Source organism: Hyperoodon ampullatus (genome assembly GCF_949752795.1).
Source record: "Hyperoodon ampullatus genome assembly, chromosome: 4".
In the NCBI taxonomy this organism is placed as follows: Eukaryota; Metazoa; Chordata; class Mammalia; order Artiodactyla; family Ziphiidae; genus Hyperoodon; species Hyperoodon ampullatus.
Genome location: NC_136917.1, coordinates 151,778,019 through 151,795,554, shown reverse-complemented (window position 1 = coordinate 151,795,554; position 17,536 = coordinate 151,778,019).

Sequence of the window (17,536 nt, the reverse complement as noted above, 5' to 3'; positions counted from 1 at the left end):
TTCAGAAACTGCATATTTGTAACTAAAGAACATCAATCCATTTCTTATTTTCCTTTTTATGTTGAAATTATTATTTTATTATTTATTTTAAATTCTAATTAGTACATGATTATAGATATGAAGTTCAGTAAAGAAAGTATTCACTACCTGCATTTGTTTTCTGGCCATTATCATTATTTATTTCATTCCATGATTATTAGCAAAAAAATAAAGTTAAATTAAAAATGCCAAATGGAGAAAGGGGAATGTTACAAATGACCTCTAGGTGTCAAATTTATGAGATATGAGAATGGTCTGGTGGTAGACCAGTGGTCCTAGCCTTTACATTACACCCAAGCCAGATAAACAGACATGAAGGAAGAATGGGTCAGTCAGAAGGACAAAAAGAGCCAAGTAACTATAAACTGGCTGTATCAAGGCATAAAGAGCATGTCAGTGTGGTTAGAAAGTGGTTATTGAGGGAGACTGACTCAAGGTCCTAAGAAATTAGATCATGTAGAGTTTTAAAGACCATAGTGAGCCAGTAGGTTTACTCTAATTAAAAATGAGAGGGCTTCCTTGGTGGTGCAGTGGTTGAGAGTCCACCTGCCGATGCAGGGGACGTGGGCTCATGCCCTGGTCTGGGAAAATCCCACATGCCGTGAAGCGGCTGGGCCTGTGAGCCATGGCTGCTGAGCCTGCATGTCCGGAGCCTGTGCTCTGCAATGGGAGAGGCCACAACAGTGAGAGGCCCGCGTATTGCAAAAAAAAAAAAAAAAAAAAAAAAGAGAAGCAAGTGGTGATTGGAGATTTTTAAGAAAGAAAGTTATAGGTTCTGATTTTCATTGTCAGAAACTTTGGAATCATCCTCTAAGCCAAGTCCTGTGAGCTTTTACTTCTAAAATTCAGGTAGATGATGTGACACATTGCACAGAGATGTTGCAAAGAAGCACTGGTATTTCTGTTATCAAATGTTTACTGAACTCATGACAACAATGAAGTTTTTTTTTTAACAAAGTTTTATTGGAACACAGCCATGCTTACTCATTTATGTGTTTTATGATGGTTTTCATGCTACAATGGAAGATTTGAGTAGTTGCAATAGAGACTGTGTGGTCAATGAAGCCCCAAACATTTCCTATCTAACCATTTACAGGAAAAGAAAAGCCAACTCTTGATATAGAAAAAAATTTTAAAGCCAAAATTTGTTTATTTGAAAGAATTGCTACAGTAACTACACCCGAGAAAGACTGATCACAGACAAAATAGAAAACACAAATTAATATATTAGGAATGAAAAAGTGGAGTTACCTGTAAAAATACAAATATTAGAAAATAATGTTAATATCACTTTTTGAGAAGACAATTGACATATGGGATGAAATGAACAAATTTGTCAAAAAAAAAACCCGCCAAGAAAGAAAAAATATTTCTGAATATCTATATTTCTACTTAGAAATAAATATTGATTACCCTGTATTAAACAAAAAGAGAACAAACAAAAAAATCAGGTCCAGATAGCTTTTGAGAATAAAAATAGAGGGTGTACTTCCAAAGTCTTTTTATGAAGCCACGATAAAAATAAAATTTTGTAGCAATTTCATTGTGTGGTAACTGAGCACAAGAACATAATGTTTGCCAGATGTCTTAGTTCATCAACATCTGGGTATCCTGCCTACTATTTTTCAATACCTATTTGAAAAATGCTGACTTAGGTTTTCATTAAACTGACTTGAAACCAACAATCTTTCTCAAATATGATTTTAACCTCTAATCAATCTCTGTTACATTATTCAATTCTGGGCAAGGCATTGCTAACACTAGATATTCTCGAATTCTCTCTTCTCTGAATTAAACCAATAGTCCTTAGTTGAGAGTGGATTTATTATATGTTTATTAGTAGACTTTATTGAATGCAGCCTGCTTTTGAAAGGGGAATTATAACTTCTTAAGCTTTTCACTATATCACTTAAAGTAACTGATCCTTACTGAAAATTTATGAATCTAATACAATATTGTTAATGGATTTAATAAATGCTCAAATTTTACATGCTTAAAAATTAACACCAAGAAACAAAGAGGATATGGTAACTCTTTTACTATTTTGTTATTAAGAGGTTCTCGTTACTGATAGTTATACTGACCTCTCTGACAGGAATATCATGGGAAATGTTTTATTAATGATTGAAGATCATTGTGAAAATGTGAAGTGCCACATAAATACTAAATTATTCCTGACATAAGGAACTAGACTATATTAGCTGTCCTAGCAATAAATGTCAGATCATGGGATTATTTCTGGAAAGTAACTATTGTCTAATCTCTGTCCCTTTAGCCTTTTGAAGAAGCTAAGGGTACATGAGTTACTGTTAGTAAAATTGAATAAACTCTACAGGTTTTCTTTTACCTTACAGTACTTAGTAGGATCACAGAAATATTAGATTAACAATCAATCAGGGAAGAAAGACCACCAGGATTAGAAAAAAATGATGTGAAATTCCAAAAGTAGAATAAAATGTCTGTACAATATAAACAGACCAAGGAATTCTGTTCAAAGAAATGCATACTTAATTATGAAAAGGATAAGGGGAAGATGGGCATTTTGGTTTCACATGACATGTCTCACAAGTGGATATCTCCAGAAATAAAAAGGATTCTATGCAATAGGTATAATGATGAAACTGTTATAAACATGAGAATGTGTAAAAGGCATACTATTCATATTTCCATTAGCAGAGAGGGCAAATAAAGATCCATAAATAACAAAAACAATCAACCAAATAAAAAATGAACATAAATCACTGCATTATAATTTAGAACGGTTTTAAGAAATTAGTTGAATGTAAGAAAAGTAAATCCACTTTTTGGTGATGCTAAAGACATTCTCTTCAAATATTCTCGAGCTACTTTTAAAATACTCATAGGGAAAGAAAGAAAACAATAGGACATGACACAGTTACTATAAATCTGATTAAATCAGGTTCATGGTTTTCTAGTATTTTGAGGAAACTTAGAAAAGTGATAAGTATTATAATTTCAGTACAGGATATAAGTGTTAGTGTAAAATTAAGAATGTTGCTAATTTGAGTAACATGGATGATAAGGTAAAAATGAAAGGAAATACACAAATATCATATCATATTAAAGTTTAAAATGTTACAGGAGACATCTTCATGTCAGACAGCACTTAACCTCCACAAACTCACAAAACCTTCCTAATATAACAATTGAGTAAGTTTTAAGGACAAAATTAAAAAGGAAACAGCGGAGGAAAAATCAGGAACAATGTTCTGGAAACTGTATAAATAGTGTGCTGAGGAGCAATCTGATTTGTGGGTTTGAACTCCCATAAGTTTCTGGGATTGGCTGTAACAAACATGTAAGTGGGGGTGAACTTGATATGAAAACAGGAAGATTGATTGACAGTATATCTAAAAGGAAGATATACCCATGTTTCACTTGCCTCATTCCATGCAACCTGGGGATGATTCCACTTCTATATAGCAGAAACTAAGCATTATTCTCTGAAGAGGGTAATTAAAGGCCCTGGACTGACAGATAACAGGTGTGGTTGTTTAAAGGAAAGTTTACATACCAATATTATAAATGTTGGGACCCACTAATGTCTTTTCCTGCTACAACTGTACAATTTTCGAGAGCAGTTAGCCAGGCATATATTCTTCCAAGCTAGAAAACCTTACTAGCTCAAAGAATGACTAAAAGTTTTGACATAGAGGATTCCCTCCTGAAATGGCTCAGCTAGATGATACCTCAATAATGACCACAGAAAAGAAGCCCCATCTGTAAGTGTAGAATTTTCAAACAGTGTTTTCATAACCCTGCTTTTAAAGATAAGAAAACAACCAGGGATCACTAGAACTTTGCTTTAAAAAACAAACAATGAAACCAAAAAGTCTCTATTGTAATAGATTGAGACTGCAATAAACAAAAAAGGATATAATAAAAACAGTTGGTAAAGATCAGGAACTGTTCAGGAAGATAAAATGGCCAGCTTCTGGGCATTAAAAAAAAAAGTTACAGCATTAATTAATCAAGAGGATGCCATTAAAAGCAATATTCAGAGGACAAAAAATAATTTAAGAGACATTAAATAAAAGAATAAGAAATCTCTACTAAAATAGAAAACATGAAATGGAAATTATTAGAAAGTAACAAAAACGAAAAAAATCAAACAATCCATCTGCAAAGTATACACAGATATAAAAGAAGTTTTAGAAGAGAGAACATCAAGAGGAGTTCGCAGAGCCAAAGAAAGGAAGATTGACAGGCCTAGAGTGCCAACAAATGAATCAATGAAGACCTATGGCAAAGCATATCAACATAACATTTCAGAGAACTAGGAACATAATTTGATAGTTTATCACTCTCTTCATCCATACACGTCCCTCTTCTGCTTCCAAGAGAGCTCACACTCTTTGAGTTTTTCTTATTCTCTGGAAACTCATTCTTAGTCTCTTTTTCCTTTTCTTTTCTTTTCCTCTTTTTAATTTTTATTTTATATTGGTGCATAGTTGATTAACAATGTTGTATTAGTTTCAGGTGTACAGCAAAATGATTCAGTCATACATATACTTGTATCTATTATTTTTCAAATTCTTTTCCCATTTAGGTTATTACAAAATATTGACCAGAGTTCCCTGTGCTATACAGGTCCTTGATGGTTATCTATTTTAACTATAGTAGTGTGTACATGTTAATCCTGAACTCCCAATCTTCATACCCCTCAACCTTCCCCCCGGTAACCATAAATTCATTCTCCAAGTCTGTGATTCTGTTTCTGCTTTGTTAATAAGTTCATTTGTATCATTTTTTTTTAGATTCCCCATATAAGCCATATCATATGATATTTGTCTTTCTCTGTCTGATTTACTTCACTTTAGTATGATAATTTCCAGGTCCATCCATGTTGCTGCAAATGGCATTATTACGTTGTTTTTAATTGCTGAGTAATATTCCATTGTATATATGTACCATGTCTTCTTTTTCCATTCCTCTGTTGATGAACATTTAGGGGGCTTCCATGTCTTGGCTATTGTAATCAGCACTGCAATAAATATTGAGGTGCATGTATCCTTTCGAACCATGTTATTCTCTGGATATATGCCCAGGAGTGGGATTGCTGGATCATATGGTAGCTCTATTTTTAGTTTCTTAAGGAAGCTACATACTGTTCTCCATAGTGGCTGTACCAATTTACATTACCACTAACAGTGTAGGAGGGTTCCCTTTTCTCCACACCCTCTCCATCATTTATTGTTTATAGACTTTTAATGATGGCCATTCTGACTGGTGTGTGGTGATATCTTGTAGTTTTGACTTGTGTTTCTTTAATATTTAGCGATGTTGAGCACCTTTTCATGTGCCTCTTGGCCATCTGTATGTCGTCTTTGCAGAAATGTCTATTTAGGTCTTCTGCCCATCTTTTCCCTTGGTTGTTTGTTTGTTTTTGATATTGATCAGCATGAGCTGCTTGTATATTTTGGATATTAATCCCTTGTCGGTCACATCATTTGCAAATATTTTCTCCCATTCTGTGGGTTGTCTTTTCATTTTGTTTATAGTTTCCTTTGATGTGCAAAGGCTTTTGAGTCTAATTAGGCCCCATTTGTTTATTTTTGTTTTTATTTCTATTACTGTAGGAGACAGAGAAAGATATTGCTGCAACTTATGTCAAGGAGCATTCTGCCTCTGTTTCTCTCTAAGAGTTTTATAGTATCTGGTCTTACATTTGGGTCTTTAATCCATTTTGAGTTTACTTTTGTGTATGGTGTTAAAGAATGTTCTAATTTCATTTTTTTACATGTAGCTATCCAGTTTTCCCAGCACTATTTATTAAAAAGACTGTCTTTCCTCCATTGTATAGTCTTGCCTCCTTTGTCATAGATTAACTGAACATAGGTGCATGGGTTTATTTCTGGACTTTCTATCCTGTTACATTGATCTATATTTCTCTTTTTGTGCCAGTACCATACTGTTTGGATGACTATAACTTTGTAGTATTGTCTGAAGTCAGGGAGCCTGATTCCTCAAGCTCTGTTTTTCTTTCTCAAGATTGCTATGGCTACTCAGGGTCTTTTTTTTTTTTTGTCTCCATACAAATTTTTAATATTCTTTGTTCTAGTTCTGTGAAAAATGCCATTGCTAATTTGATAGGGATTGCACTGAATCTGTAGACTGCCTTGGGTAGGACAGTCATTTTGACACTATTGATTTTTCCAATTCAAGAACATGGTATATCTTTCCATCTCTTTGTTTCATCTTCAATTTCTTTCATCAGCATCTTATAGTTTTTGGAGTACAGGTCTTTTGTCTCCTTAGGTAGGTTTATTCCTAGGTATTTTATTCCTTTTGATGTGATGGTAAATGGGATTGTTTCTTTAATTTCTCTTTCTGATCTTTTTGTTGTTAGTGTATAGAAGTTCAACAGATTTTCTGTGTGCTAATTTTGTGTCCTACAACTTTACTGAATTCACTGATGAGCTCTAGCAGTTTTCTGGTAGCATCTTTAGGATTTTCTATGTATAGTATCATGTCACCTGCAGACAGTGACAGTTTTACTTGTTTCTTTCCAATTTGGACTCCTTTTATTTGTTTTTCTTCTCTGATTATTGTGGCTAGGACTTCCAAAACTATGTTGAATAAAAGTGTTGAGAGTGGACATCCTTGTCTTGTTCCTGATCTTAGAGGAAATGCTTTCAGCTTTTCACCATTGAGTATGATGTTAGCTGTAGGTTTGTCATCTATGCTGATTCTTCCTTCTTTCTCCATTTTGTTTTTAATGTTGAAGTGTCCCAGGGCTCAATACTCAGAACTTTTCTTTCTATTTTCATTTCCTTGGTGTTCTCTTCCAGTCTCATGCATTTAATCTATATTCTAAGTTCCATAATTACACTGGTAATACTGGCCTTTGTCTCAGCTTCAGCTTGCAAGTTTATCCAGCATCTCAACTCAACATGTGTAAAAATGAATTCCTAATTTTCTTTTTCACCTCAATCTGCTCCTCCTGAGGCCATGACTCTAATTTTATGGCAACTCCATCTTTCCAAGTGTTCATCACAAAAACTGTGATGTCATGCTTGAATTCTCTTTTTTTTTAATGTCCAATCACTTAGAAAATCCTGTTTGCTCACATTTAAAATGTGTCTAGATCCGAGCACCTCTCACCATCTCAGCTGCTATCTCTGAGTCTGTTCTACCATCATTTCTTATTTGCTGTGATCTTATCACTGTTCTTTCCACTCCTTCACCTGCTGCCCAGTGTTCCATTTTCAACAGAGCAGCCAGGTTGGTTTTGTTTTTTTTAAGTATTAGCATTTACCTGCTCATAATATTGCAATGGTTTCTCATTCCTCTCATAGATAAAACCAAAGTTCGGACAATAGTTCACAAGGCCTTTCATGATCTAGCCATTTATTTTCTCCCTCACCACATCCACTACTAACCTGTTAGCTAAATCCCTGGATTTAATCTAGAAGTGTTCCAGCCAAAGGGGCCTTAACGCTCACCATTTTCTCTGCCTAGAATGATTTGACCAATGTATTTGCATGGCTGATCCTTTTATTTCATTCACTTCTTTGCTCAAGTGTCCCTTTCACTGCCTGGCTCCCTATTTACATTTTATCCTACATTTCCTACAGTCAATTCCAGATATCCTTTTTTCTGCTCCACTTTTTACTTTGGCCATAGCATTTATTACCTTCCAATACTCTCTTAAATTTACTTATTGTGTTTATTATTTATATTCTTCTCTTTAATGTAAACTCCATAAGGTGAAGCATTTTAATCTATTTTCACTCACCAGTGTATCTTAAATGCTTAGAAAATTGTCTAGCACATAACAGGCACTTACTGAATATTGTTAAATGAAAGAATGAAGCATTGCTAGACATATTCATGTGGTAATAACATTATAATGACTGAATAGTGATCTAACAAATTTATAATATATCAGCTTTGAGAGGCTTGGAAGATGAAAAATCAGAGAAATGGAAAAGGTAGAATAAACTCATGTATTTCATAGATTAATGTAATTAGTGATTAAAACATACAAAAAAAGAGTAGCAAGATAAGCCTGCAATTTAGAGATAGGGGTAAAAATGCCAAAAAGATCAGCTAAAATTGTTGAAAGCTATAGCTTGTAGGCAATGGAAAGTAATTTGATTCTGGGTCAGGCTGATTTTTTTTTGAACTAAATAATTAACTCTGTGAAAAGGTAACTTAGACAGAAAAGAACATTAATTTTAAGATATATTTCCATTAAATACAAGAACAGAAATTAATATTATAACTTTCAAACATATTTGAGGTCGGCAATGGAGAGAGGCCAAGTGAGTTAGAATTTCCATCTTCCATAGTAGGGATCAATACTCTCTTATAAAATAAAAAAGTAGTGATATTATATCATATAAAGTTATGGAGCTAATTCTCAAACAAACTAAAGTAGAAATTTAAAAAGAAAATATACCTTGAGAAATATGTGGGGAACTGGGTTGTCACATGTGCTATTGTTTGTTATTCCTAAACTGCTGTATACTATTTGATACTAATATATTAAAAAATATGGACTCTGTTAAAATAGAAGTGTCTTTATATCTCACTTCATCATTTTTTCAGCCATTTTATATCAAACCACCCTTCTTATATCTTAATTTTCAAGTATAAGAAAAATCTTATTTTCATTATTCATACTCAACAGAGCCACAGGAAAAGTCAAAGGACTCACCACTCCAATGATTTCACTTTATCAGTGAATTCCAGTCTTCTGATTATATAGATTATCCAGTCTCTTCTGATTATATAGATAGGACGGGGTGAAGGAGGTGATGTCAAGGAGTTAGTGTATTTCTCAGCAAGGCTTGAGGGTGACACTGTCAGCTTCTGGGTTACTCTTTTTCAAGAGTTCCTATTGTCCTCAAATTTCAGAGTTGAGTGAAAAATCTCAGAAAAAAAAATGAAATTTCTATGACTTCTACTATACATGTATAATACATGTAACATACATTAGGAGGGACAGAATAAAGAGATATTGTGACCCACATCCTTTACTCTGGGTTCTAATATGTATCTTTTTACCTATGCACATTTAGGGGAAAAAGAGGTGAGAAGTGCTAATAAAAATTGATCATTACCATGAGTTTATATTCTAGGACACACCTTCTATACAATTTATTTCATTTTTACAGAAGCTGCTCCCATACAATTCCTCCTTTTATGAAAATGTATGCTTTCAAAAATTTTCCTAGCTCTGGAGATGATTTTGAAGTCCTGTCCAGTATACTCTTATGCTTTGATAGAGCAATTTGATATTTATATACTATGATGTTTTTGAAGCAGACCTAGATTTCCTAATCTATATGCTTTGCTTTTTTTCATGTCTTTCATAAATCTCACGACATCTATGAAAACTGTTAGAGATTGCAAATGCTCATCAAGCATTTGTATTCTAAAGGGATATAGGTGTGCAATAGGTCCAAATTATTTAACCTCTGTGGGATAATAATAGTACCTACCTAATAAAAATATTGTGATGATTAAATGAGTAAAAATATTTAGGATGTTTAGAACAGCATCTGTCATTGTTAATATTACCTGAGGATTTCTTCTTCTTACTACTTTTTTAATGTGGATTTATTCCTGTTAAGACATGTATTGGCTCTCTGAATCTTAGTTAATCCCAAAGTCTGAACCTTCAGAGATCTGTCCAGTGCATCTTTTACCTGGCATCTTACAGACTGAGGGAAAAAAATGTTTTCTACAATGAATCAACTAAGTGTAGTAATGGCGTTATTACATTTTGCTTCCAGAAAAATAATCCAAGGAACTATGTAGAAGATAAATTGGTAAGTGGAAAATTGGACAGAGAAACTCTGGATATGAAATGCTTTAATCAATATATGGGAATAGAAAGAGGTCAGATTCCAAAAACGTTTCAAGCAAAAAGTAACAGAATTTCAGTCACATATCCTTTAAAGATCTATTTCCATTAATCTGAGAAAGTAATATAGGAAGGAATGGACATGGTGAAGGAAGGTAAAATTTACTTAAGTTTGAGCTGCCTGCAGAAGTTCTTCATGGAGAAATCAAAAATAGTTGAGGCACATCAAGATACTGATTGTAGGTCAAGTTATGACAGGATCCTGGGTGACAAATTTTAAACAGATGCCAGAGTTGGGCCATGCCAGGTGCAGGTATATTTTACCTGGTGTAAAGCATTACACTTGCTGTGATGGATAGATAATTGGGTGTATGATAACCTGCTCCAGTTGTCTCTTGCTATTTGAGACAGCACAAAATGTAATGGCTTAAAGCAAAAAATGTATTATTTTCTATCATGTTTCTCTGAGTTGACTAGGATCAGCTGGGCAGTTCTTGCTTGATCCCTCTCATTGTGAATGCAGTTGAAGAGTAGTTGGGAACAGAGCCATTTTAAGTCCAACATAGCAGGATATCCAAGATGTCTCGCTCACATTGCTGAGAACCACTCCTGGTTGTTGGTTGTGAGCTCAGCTAGAGAGCAGAATGCACAGTCCCTGCATGGTTCCTAGTGTATCTTGGGCTTCCCACTGCGTGATAGTTGGGTTCTAAAGATGTGTGTCATAAGAGACAGAACGTGAAAGCAGTCTGGGCCCAGAAGATGGAACTACATCATTTCCTCCATATTCAATGGGTGAAAGCAGTCACACAGTTTGCCCATATTCAAGGGGAGAGGTCTCTTCACTGTAAGCATGTCAAATAATTCATAATATTTTAATTCATCAGACAACTTTAGAATTAAAATGATTACAAAACACTTAGCTTGGGCTTACCCTCTTTTCCCATGTTTTCAAAGATTTTTTTTTCATAGATTCACTGTTAGCTATCTTTATTTACACAAGGACAAAAGAAGGTAAGATGGCTTTGACTATTGTGGATGGAGCAGGGAGTGATCCCATGACCTCTCTAGTGGGCACCAGAGTGAATGGCCCTGGCCAGTGAGAGATAAAGAGAGTTAGGTCACTTCTGGGAAAGAAGAAAGTGGAATATTTGAGATGATTTATTCATTTTGAGTTTTTTTACCTCCACTACTTGACCCCTAAATTATCAGTTTGGAGCAAATATAATGTTGTGTGAAAAGTTAAGCTTGTGGCTTATGTATGACATCCAATGGCCTGGTATTAAATCCTTATCCTCCCAATTACTAACTTATACTGAATACTGTATTTCTTTAAGCCTCTTTTCCCATCTGTTAATAGTACCTAACTATATTTGCATTTTATAGTAGGTCCTATGCTTTCTTATTTCATATTAAATCAAAATCTTTGTAAATAAATTCTGGAAGTTAAATGTATTTCTCCCCAAAGTTTCAAAGTATAGAACACGGCCTAGTTCTGGGTCTTCTGATTCCTAGGTTGGGTTACTGCCTACACTTGCATTTATTCAGACTTTTAAAAAATTCATATTGTCACCTTTAATTTGTTAATTCACCTGCAAAGTCTGTGGTTTAAAGACATTGTCTCCAACCAAGTTCTTTTGGCGATCAGTATCAAGACTCAAGTTAAAGCCTTGGCATTCACTGACACTCACTCTCCTGACACCACTGAAATTCATAAGTAAATGCTGTGACTTTGGCAAAAGTTCTGCATGTATTTAGATATCAGGCAGTATGTTTACTACTTCAAGGCAGTATAATCAGGTTACCATGGAGCTGGAAGAGGACAGTCAGCAGTAAATCACTGAAAGATTTCAAACTTACAGGCCTATAATCCTGGGTGTAGTGTATTGCCATCTTGGATAAATGGCTAAATAAAATTTTATAATCGTTCTCATTTTCAACAGAAAGAGAAATTCATTGCAAATTATAAACTCTTTCCTCACGGCTTCCACAGCTTATGAAAGTACGGCAATAAGACATGGCAAAAAACCAAAACGAACAATTGGCAGAGAAGTTTTAATTAAATTAACATACCAATCTTCCAAAGCTTAATTATTTAAATTACTAACAGCACACTATGGAGGTGACAAAACAGTGTCTGAGACCTCAAATAAAACAGAATGGTTTAACGGCAGTTATTTTGCCTTTTAAAATGCATTCTCAGTGAATATATAAATGGAGAATCTAATTATTTGAGGAGGTCAATAGGTGACATTTTAGTAATCAATGCCTAGCCCTGTAAACTGACCTTGAGTTTATCCTAATTAAGTCAGTTTTCTCTGTTGTTTGACAGCTGCATGGAAGTACATGATGTTTATCTCTTTTTTTTCAAAAGCAAAACACTTATTGACTCAGGTTTTTTTTTCTCTCTCTCTTTTTTCCCTCTATTGCTTTGGGCTACAGTATAACAAAGAAATCTTACAATCACAGGTAAGAGTGAGGGTCCCTTGTGTTTACTAGTATCTCCCAATTTAATAAACATGAGTTACTTTTTTTTTCTTAATTCATTTTACAAGCATATGAGATTAGAGAATTTAGGGTCTGTATAACTGAAACAGGAAAGTAATGAGCATAAAATTCTGGATTTTGTGATAGTTTTACATATACCTTGGAACTAGAAGTGCACATTCATGCTTTCTTCTGAAGAGGGATCAAAGACAAATTCAGGGAATGGAATATTAAAGAAAAAGTAATTGTGAATAAAGGTCAATTCAAAGAAAGGTAAGCAAGGTGGCAGGGAGCTCATCACGTGCTTGTGCATTTGAGAAGCCAAGAAGAGAGAACTTGCAGATTACTCTCTGGATTAGCCTTCTTTGTGCATGTATTTTGCTATTCCTGCATCTTGACAGGAGGTCGGTAAAATTTCCTTTAACCTGACAACACTTGTGTGGGATATTGCTGGGACACGTAATCCATCACCACTGCAGCATCTTTTGTTATACAAGAATATATTGGACTGAGAAAGAGATGATTGGAAAATAATCTTTATGTTAGTTAGCTGTGATCTCCTCTTCTTCCCTAACTGCAAATGATTAAAAGGCCCAGTTTTGTTCACTTAATAAATTTACTCAGATATTTCAAGATTACTTGGCTCCTAATAGTATAATATTCATCTACCAAATATGAAAACTATGAATCCTTAATTTTTTAGTTGAAGAAAACTAAACTAAACTAAGTTTTTTAAATGTACATTAAGTGTTTACTTAAAGCAATAATATGACACATCTCTGTACTTGAAGAGTGCAGATCACTTAATAAATGTATGAGATGTCTTTAAAAATAATTTATACTTTTCCTGTCTTTGCTTTTATACATTTCCTAAGGAAAAAAATGGTGAAATAAGAAAAGTAGGGACTTCCCTTGTGGTGCAGTGGTTAAGAATCTGCCTGCCAATGCAGGGGATATGGGTTCGAGCCCTGGTCCAGGAAGATCCCACCTGCTGCGGAGCAACTAAGCCCGTGCACCACAACTAAAGTCCGTGCACCTAGATCCTGTGCTCCTCAACAAGAGAAGCCACCACAATGAGAAGCCCGTGAACCACAACGAAGAGTAGCCCCTGCTCACCACAACTAGAGAAAGCCTGCTCACAGCAATGAAGACCCAACACAGCCAAAAATATATATATATACACACACATATATAAAAATAAATAAATTTTTTTTTGTGAAAAGGAAAGGTAAAGAAATGAAACAACTTTCATATTCCTCCAATAATAATTCTATCTTTAAAAGAGTGTTCAAGGTGATAGCTATTCAGGAAATTAGAAAATAAACATAACAGAAATGAACACCAACCACATTTCAGCCAGGCCTGTTATGAACAGAAGACTAGTCCATGCTAGTGTTTTCTCCATGACAAACTTACTTCCTTTTCTAACCGTCATTTTCAATATTACTGCCTAACTCTGGGCCTGTTTTGTTTTTTTTTTTTTTGCGGTACATGGGCCTCTCACTGTTGTGGCCTCTCGCGTTGCGGAGCACAGGCTCTGGACGTGATGGCCCACTGGCCATGGCTCACGGGCCCAGCCACTCCGTGGCATGTGGGATCCTTCCGGACCTGGGCACGAACCCGTGTCCCCTGTATCAGCAGGCGGACTCTCAACCACTGTACCACCAGGGAAGCCCTGGGCCTGTTTTTAATATAATCATTACTCAGATATGCCACGAAAAAGGACACAGAGTAGGCAAATGCACTAACGTTTTCATGTAAAGGCTGGTGATAGTTTATTGGTACTCTTCTATTTTGATGGGCTTGGTTCTTTAGATCTCTTGTAGAAGGACAAATAAAATTAAGGCAGACAGAAATTCATGACTGAATGTACAAGAATACCATAAGAAAACATAATTCTTGAGAAAAAAGGCTGAAAACAGAGTGGTAAAAAGGAGTGTGAACAAGATAGCATTATTTTTGTTATGAACAAAAGCAAAGAAAGTTTTCTTCATGTTTTCAAATTTAGTGCCAAAATATAAGATATTATTTGAGATTATACTTTTTAACAGTAAAACTGTAGCAAACATTAATTAAAACAGACAAACCAAAATTTACACAAATGGCAAATAAGCACTTTAGATTATCTATATTGTACATATGTAACAAAATTCTAATAAAATTGTTCTCTAGGTTTTTGAGTTAAACAAGACACTGATTTCCTTGATCTTCCAATATTTCTCCAATAAGCTCATAAAAATTTGGAATTCTGAAATATTATCTTTATTTAAACGTATACATTTTTAGTTTTAGTAGGATATTTGCACACTACTGATTTACCAAAGTGTTTGTTTCTTCCTGTCTTCAATCTACTCACATACTGATAAAAGAATACATTCATCTCTGTGGGAAACTGTCTATTCCTCATTTTTAGCTCACTCAGTTTGGATGGACTTAATCTATTCTCAATTTCACAAGCAGGCAATTTTTTTTTCTAAAGGAACAAAATCATCCTATCCCCTTGACCACAGTTCATCCTGTTATCATTAGTGTAAGAGAAAGTCAGACTCAGGACACCTACTTATTCTTCCTACTAGATAGGAGGTTAAAGCGACATTACGCTTGACATTGCTGTAGCTACCCTAGGGCTAAGGGAAGAAACTTGCTGAAAATAAGATCGACACAAGGAAAAGAACATAAGCTATGAGATGTAAAATTGCTTAGGAATGGAGTGGCCTCACTGTTAATGAGCTACTTGAGCATATCACGGAGTAAAATGATGTGATGTAGTACTCTAAGTAGATATCAGAAGATAATTCCAGGCAGAGGAAGCAGAACTGGTGTAGGTAGGAATGGGCTTATTGTCAAATTTGGCCTAATGTCCAAAAAATAAAGGTTACTGTATATCTAAAATAGTGGGAAGGTAATAAAATCAGAGTCATGAGGAGGTGCAGATAACATCCATGCTTGTAGGCCATCGAAAGATTTTGATTTTATTCAAAAATGGGTAGTAAGTAGAAGATTTTGAGTAGTGGAATGACATGATCCCATTTACATCTTTAACCTGATGTCAGAACGCTAAATGGAGAAGAGTTCTGGGGTGGAGTAGGGAGAGTTGCAAGACAAACATGGAAACAGGAAATCAGTTCAGAGGTTAGTGCAACTTTCCCATTGAGAGAAAGGGTGCTGTTACTGAAATAAATATTCAGAATAAGATGTGAATTGTGAAGAGTCTAGAAATGTGATGGCAATTATGAGGTCTTGTTTTATTTCCCCTGCCATCACATCCAAATATTAGCTTCATTAATGTGAAAACACAGAGGTACTGTTTAGGAACTAATGAACACTTTATGTACTATAAGCTGTGGGAGGTGCAAGGTATTTAATAATTAAAAATGTCCATCAGTGTACTCTGATTATACTTGCAACATTTTGATTAAATTTCTTGTATTAAATATGAGGTAGAAAATTGCTGATATAATATGAAACATGAAAACATAATCTAAAATGCATTTAACCTGCAGAAAACTAATGAAGCAATTGATAATAAGATGGAATAATTTGGTATTTACATAGTTGCAAGTGGGCAGCTTCCAGACACTAAATTAGGAGAATTAGAACACTAAGTGCTATTTTTAAAACAGATCTTCTAACATGGAAAATCTAAGCAGTGTAAAGAAATTCAGACTGAATTATTTTTTAGAAATCACATAAGGACATGGTTATTGACACTATGTCTCTCTAAAATTAACTTGTTAAATGCATGCTTATATATTTATTGTCAGGTTATAAGCTTTATAAATTGTATCTCTGGAATGAAATAAAAACATTGTATTTGCGTAGGTGCAATACTTAAAATTTTTTTTAAGAAAATGTTTAAGGAGATGCAGTAAAATTAATTTTCCTCTCATGGACTCAGGGAATATTTGTTTTTAGGATTAAAAGAAAAATATTCTCCTATAATCCATTTTAATCTCAGAGAAAGATGATTAATGGGTATTTGTGCATTTTTGAACAAGGAAATTGATCTTCTATATCTTCCCTCACTTAAGAACATCACCAGCTCCAAAGCATGTGCATCAGCTTTGTAAGGATACAAAGCCAATCATACCTCACATCTTGACATCTCAGAATGGCAATCATTCTCATACCTATTTAGTTAACACAGAATACAGAACACAAAGATTCTCATGGCTAGGACCATCTTCATGATGTAAGATTAAGAATTAGTGGCCATTCTGGATATGCAACCTCTCTCTCAACTTTATGGAGGGGTAAACATATCAATTATTAGTTTTAGTTTTGTTTCATATATATGTGTATATATATGAAAATATATACAGATTGTTTCATACGTACTTTATTTACATATATAAAAGGTGAGATGTAATTCCCATAGCATAAAATTTACCTTTTTAAAGTGTAAAATTTAATGGTTTTTAGTACCTTCACAAAGTTGTGTAACCATCACCACTATCTAATTCTCCATTTTTAACACCCCAGAAGGAATGAGATACCCATTAGCACTTATTCCATATACCCGTCTTCGGCCTGGCAACTGATAATTTCCTTTCTATCCCTATAGATTTGCCTATTCTGGACATTTTATATAAAAAGAATCCTGCAATGTCTGGCCTTTCATGTCTAGCTTCTTTCACTTAACATGATATTTTCAAGATTCATTGTTGCTGTAGCATCTATCAATAATTCCTATATTTTTATGACTGAATAACATTATTATATGGATATATCATATTTTATTTATAGATTCATCAATTAGATATTTGGATTGTTTCTACCTTTTGGCTATTATGAAAAGTACTGCTGTAAAAATTAGTACACAAATTTTCATGTGGACCTATGTGTTCAGTGTTTTTTGGTGGACTTTCTGGGGATTGCTGGACCATTAAGTAACTTTATGATAAATATTTTGAGGAATTTTCAAATTGATTTTCTAAACATTTTATATTCCCACAAGCAATAAATGAGGGTTCCAATGTTTCCACATCCTTGCCAAAACTTTTTAATTTGCATTAAAAAAAATTATAGCTATCCTAGTAGGTCTGAAGTGCTATCTCATTGTGGTTTACATTTGCATTTCCCTAATAACTAATGGTGTTGAATATCTTTTATGTGCTTATTGGCCATTTGTATATCTTCTTTGGATAAGGGATTTGTCACTTTTTTAATAGGATTGTG